The sequence below is a fragment of the Zea mays genome, chromosome 4, assembly GCF_902167145.1.
Source record: "Zea mays cultivar B73 chromosome 4, Zm-B73-REFERENCE-NAM-5.0, whole genome shotgun sequence".
NCBI lineage: Eukaryota > Viridiplantae > Streptophyta > Magnoliopsida > Poales > Poaceae > Zea > Zea mays.
Genome location: NC_050099.1, coordinates 162,108,194 through 162,113,997, shown reverse-complemented (window position 1 = coordinate 162,113,997; position 5,804 = coordinate 162,108,194).

Here is a 5,804-nt window from a genome sequence, read left to right as displayed (position 1 = left end):
CCAATTCCTTCAAAAAATGTCATACAAGGCAAGGCATTTCTGGTGGCACTTGATGCGCGTCCTCATTTTAAGCATCGCGGCTAGAATATAACCATATTTCTGCTTGCTCATCGATGTGTGTAATTCAAAGGGAAAGTCCTACAATGGTTGGACATTCCTTTCTTGAATATTGTGTTTCTAGGTTTGTTGCATGCACATATCCCTGCTATTCATATTCTCATAGCTCTAGCCTTTGCCACTCCCCATGCGTCCTCATGTGAAGCCACTCGTCTGTCCCTATCGCGACCGTGTGAAGGCTGACAGATCTTCATTGTTGTTCTTGGTCTGCTGCTGTAGCACTTGGACAGGCGGACGAACCTTCACTACTGCGGACACTGACTTTAACGATCGTGAGTTGAAAACTTGTGCTCTCACCGTGCCCGTCACCATGGCCCTAAGCCCGTTGAGGCTCGCAAATTGTGTTCCGTGGCATCGCACGGGCACGTACCTAGTATATATATAAGGCCTATATTAAGCACACGGGTACAGAGATCGCGGTGCAGCACTCTACAGCAGCCCACGGTTGTGTTCCATTTCAACTTTTTTTCTCTCTCTCTCGAAGAGTCTTGGAAATCATCTTGAGTTTTTTTTCCACGGTTGCATGGAGCTACGACGCGTCAAACCGTGGAGTGGAGCACCAGAGATCAGATCGCATCTACGTCTTTTATTACATGGGGGCACCGGGGCAGCACGAGAAGCCACATGACGGATTCCCCAGTCAAAGCCCGTCCTATTCCTATGACGAAACCGATCGCCTTTCCCGACGGCCACAAGGTGGCTAAGATATGCACCGTGCACGTACGCATGGGCTGGTTACTGAGGACAGTACGTAGTAGTTTGTTCACGGCGCCATTATTTGTTGCACCTCACAAGCAAGCCGTGTTGGTCGGTCGTCCCATTCCCATCCCATGGTACTTCCCATCCCATGGTACTGCAGGTACGTGTGAATTCTAGCATTATGAGGCGCGCGCCGTACTGACGGGCCGAGTTTAGCACACTTTGGACGGGCTAATTTTTATTCATCAGACAACGGTCGTCACGCGTCATCTTTTTACAAATAATCCCTCACAGTTATTTCAAATTAATCCGTTGCACGCCTAATAACCAAACGGCGGTCCGGCACGGGCTAGACGCCCCGCGAGCCATAACTTTGGCTCAGGCACGTCATGTGGCCTGCTGACTGTGTCGGGCCAGCCCGTCGACCCATTTAATTAAATCAGCATAAAATGTTAAAAAATAGTGTAGAAGATGGGGTTCGAACCCATGTCCTGATGGAAGAAGGGCGAGAGACACTGAGTAAAGTTGTCTAACCAGTAGAACATCATGCTCAAATGTTTTTAATATTGAATATAAATTATATATATATATGTATATACGTTTTTTGTAAAATAAAAAAATATAATCGTGTCGGGTCGAACCAGCACTACGGCCCGAGGCTACAGCCCAAGCACGGCATGACGTTCTTGGCTCTTGCAAGCATTATGTCGTTTCTGAGATCATATTAGCGCAATGGACTTCATGGTGTTTGAGGTTGCTGAATTAGATGGAGCAACAATGATTTGTCACACTAACGGTAAAATGAAAGATTATTTGTTGTTTTTAAACGTTAGTAATTGCTACGAAATAGCATAATTTATATGGAGCGCATTCAGTTTTTATTGATGTCTGACTTTAGCAATCACTCCATATTTTGATCTATCATTTTTATAAGTTTGAGTTCATGTGACTTATTTTAGAAACTTGAGCTCACAAACTTTCTCTTATTTGGTCTCTGTATGGTGAAATTATGTCATTTTATAATCTCTGTTCGTTCAGTCAGTCGTTGTGAACTTTCTTCTAATCGCTCACTTCATTGATCGTGTTGTACCAAGACATATTGGATGGAGTAAATAATAACATCAGTTAGCCAAATTAAAAAAATATTATACGGTGAGCAGAGACAATCAATAAAAAATCTTGATTTTTTGGTGGATAGTTTACATGGGTATTGTTCTAAGCCGTCGCAACGCACGGGCAACCGACTAGTATTTATTAAAAGGGAAATTTGGATCCATACCATTAAAAGATCATCACTTTGGATCCATACCATTACTATCTCACTTACATGTGGGTCCACATGAGTCAATGACATGTGGGGTCTATGGTATATATCTAAAGTTTAGATCTTTTAATGGTATAGATCCAATTGTTCCTTATTAAAATCACACTTCATTTCACACTTTCATATACTTGGTAAAGAACACAAAGCTAGAGATAATGTTAGTTAGATATTTTTTTGTAGCTTTGAATTAGAGTATGTGATGTAATTTTATTTTTGTTATGAACATTAGATAATGAACTAAACTTATGAACTTTATATAGAGTTGATTATACTTTTATCTTTCTAACAAAATAATTTGTAAACGAGTTAGTCATTGCATAGCTCTAGTAACTTAATACAAATATTAAGTTTGTTTTTTATCAAATTTATTTGTCTTATCTTTTATTTGTTTTATTAAATTTGTTTTGAATTTCGGGCTCTGATATGAATTTCGGACCAAAATTGAATTTTGGGCAAAAAATTGAATTTCGGACTCTAATGTGAATTTCAGACTTTTATAATTTCGGGCCGTCCGAAATAAGGTCGGTACGTTTAAGCAATTACGGGCTGGATCGTGGGCCGAACCGGCACGGCCCGAAATTCAAATGGGTCAGACCGGCCCGAAATTCAAATAATATGGATCTTTTTTCGGGCTTGAGTCGGACCGGGCGGCCCGAATGTAGACCTATACGCATAGCAAAGGAGATTGCGGCGGCATGTGTTCGTGTGGTGGTTGTGCGATCGCCGAGGCCTCGGGAGCCGTAGCCACGGGAGGAGGCGCCGCTCGGCCGCTCCCGCCCGGCACAGTATGAGTGAGACAGTCTGACAGCCCTCTCCACACGCCCCATCTATCCCGCCCGTTCCTCGTGACAGGCACGCAGATCACGCATGCGCCCCCCTGCTCCGCGCCACGTCAAATCCGCTTCCCAACATGAATGCTGCCCACTGCCACCGACGGGTGGGGCACGCATCTCTTGTCCCGATGCTCCTCAACCGTGCGCCCCAACCAACTGCCCCGCATCGCTTCCGTTCTTGGCGTGGGTTCCTCGTTCTTGATTCTCTAAGCTTTTCGCAGCGCAGCCTAGGAGGTAAGGTAAAAGAACCTAGGTGTTAGTTGTTCATTTCACTCTAGAAGTTTTTGCTCCAGCAATCTACTTCCCATCCCAAAGGTAAAATCCGATTCATTGATTTCGATTCAAGAATCTCTTATTTCTCCGGTAGAAGGTGCCAGAAACATGGATTTCTTGACTGTCTGCAGAATGCGAACCTGACCGATCTCGTTCCTCGGGGCACTTACTCTATTGGAGCAATCCATCCGGTGGGGCCAGACGCATCGTCGGCAGACTAGAGCGAGCCTTAGTGAATCCTGAGTGGATCCAAAAGCATGAAGCTTCCTTTCCTGTGCTGAATATCTTACGCGGGGCTGCAGTGATCATGCCCCAATCCTCGTCTTATTCCGGCTGCCAGCTCTGGACCAAAGCCATGAATTGAGCATGTGGAAACCCACCCCGTAGTGAAGAAAGCTCCCGGTCACAGGAAATCCAATGTTTCTGAAAAAAGAAGAAACTGTTTTAGACCAAACTAGCGCTCAAAGCATGGGATAAGCAATCCTTCGGAAAAGCTGGAGACAGAGTGAGGATATGCACTCAGGCAGTCAAAGAAAATCGATTCAAGCAAGACTTGATCCCTCAATGCTGAGCTTCTTGATTTGATCCAACCCCTCACTCAAAGCTGGTACAACTCTTGCAAGAAAAAGAGAGCGAGAAAAGGTCTACTCGACGAGAGAGACCCACACATACTTTAGCCCCTTTGGGACGGTTCCCTGTATTGCCTAAAAACGATTCCGATTGGAAGTAAGAATTCCTCTTTCTCTAAGGCAAGTTCACCATTTCATTTCTATTTTTGAGCAGATCGGACTTATGAAAGATACGATTTCTTCGAATTCCCTTTCCCGATCCACGAAGGATGCTTGCTCGTAAACTGGTGCGCAGCGAAAGATATTCACTCATATTCTATTTGAATCTAATTCTACGAGCCCCTTTTCTCCTCAAGAAAGCAGAAAGCAGGAAGAAAACACAGAATACACGGCGGAATACACGGGTTCTCAGACGTGCCGGAGTTCTTGGGTTGCTAGAAGAAGCTCTGACGGGCGCAGTTCATGATTGTGCTGGCACTTCCTTAGCGGCCTCAGCTTGAGATATATTTGTCACATCCATAAAAAACCCTCTTGATTCCACGTTCGCGGATGAGCCTCTAGCCTACTCCACGGGGGTGCCAATCTAGCGGGCCTATCTTATCTATTCTTCAGCGGTTTCGACGGGAGATGCTTTCAATTAAGAAGGCGTCATATATCATATACGAATGGGAATGGGAATGGGATTGATTGGTAGCAGATGTTCAACATTCACACAAGCCTTAATCGACCTTAAAGAGCGTATTCCATATAGACTTCCGGCTTCTTTCTTCGTATCTCGCAATGCTACTTTATTTCAATGCAACACCTCAGTTACTGCTTGAACAGCTGTCTTCTTTGTCAATGATTATGGATTCTTTCGTTGATGCCCAGAATGGCTCATTCCGCAAGGATAAGTTTGCGTATAGAATTATTGAGGGCCATGGCTCTACAGGTGTGGCCTTAAGCTACGCTCCGAAAAGTTGGATCTTTATGTGAGAAAGAGTATTTATGGTCTATAAGTGTTTCTTACTCTTTAAACCAACTTCTTCTTAAACAAAGGGAAGAGTACACTCCACGAGATCCAATGAGGAACGTATAATTACTAGAATCGTGCCGGTCCAGGCCCGGGACCTCCTTCTTGTCTAGTTAGCTAGCCCAGTTCATCTAGAATTGTCATATAAAGTCAAGGCGCCGGGATTCCAAGTCTAGGTTTCTTTCCTTCTGTCTTTCTTTGGCACAAGAATGTGGGGCTAAGTCACAGATAGTGAAGTCAAGACTCAGCTCGGGTAAGAACGGATGACAGGTCGATAAGTTTACTAGTTTTGCAGCTTTACGAGCATAACTTTAGAAAAAGGAATCCAATTATCTTAGTAGCCACGTGTTGAATAACTTTAGGGATGAAGCCTTACCAATCACCCTATTCCGCCGAACCAGCATTCCTGATACCTTCTTCCTGTGCTTATACTCTCTGAAATGGAGACTAGGATCTTTTTCTTTCTTCCGGCACCTTTCTTTAAGCTAGTCGACTCTCCCTCGATGGAAAGTGGATGACCGGAGGATAATTTCTGTTTTGATCGCCAGTCTGGCGAGTCACTCTTTGATTCCTTTATTCGGGGGAGTTCCACAGATCCATTCGACTTTCTTATATATTCCCACTCCACTTTGGCAGTAGATCAATTCCAACAAGGGTCTCTTGGCACAGCCACTCTTATTGAGGAAGCTTCTTACGTAGTTGATATTCCTCTCCTCGAGTATTTTCTCCTCTCCCATTCCATTATAGTAGTTCCCATTATAGTTGTGCAAGAGGAAGTAGTTTTGAATCAACCACCAACAGGACAAACCTCTTACTATGGCTATCAATGAGAAGCCCTGAGTTTTGAAGTTAGCCTTTCTCTAGCCAGATTAGATACCTGATTTATTGCACCCATTTCCATTGCCAACTAACGCTCATACGTTTCCATTGCTGGGCAGGCTACTCGTAGAAGAATATAAACACAGTCTATCAGCAGA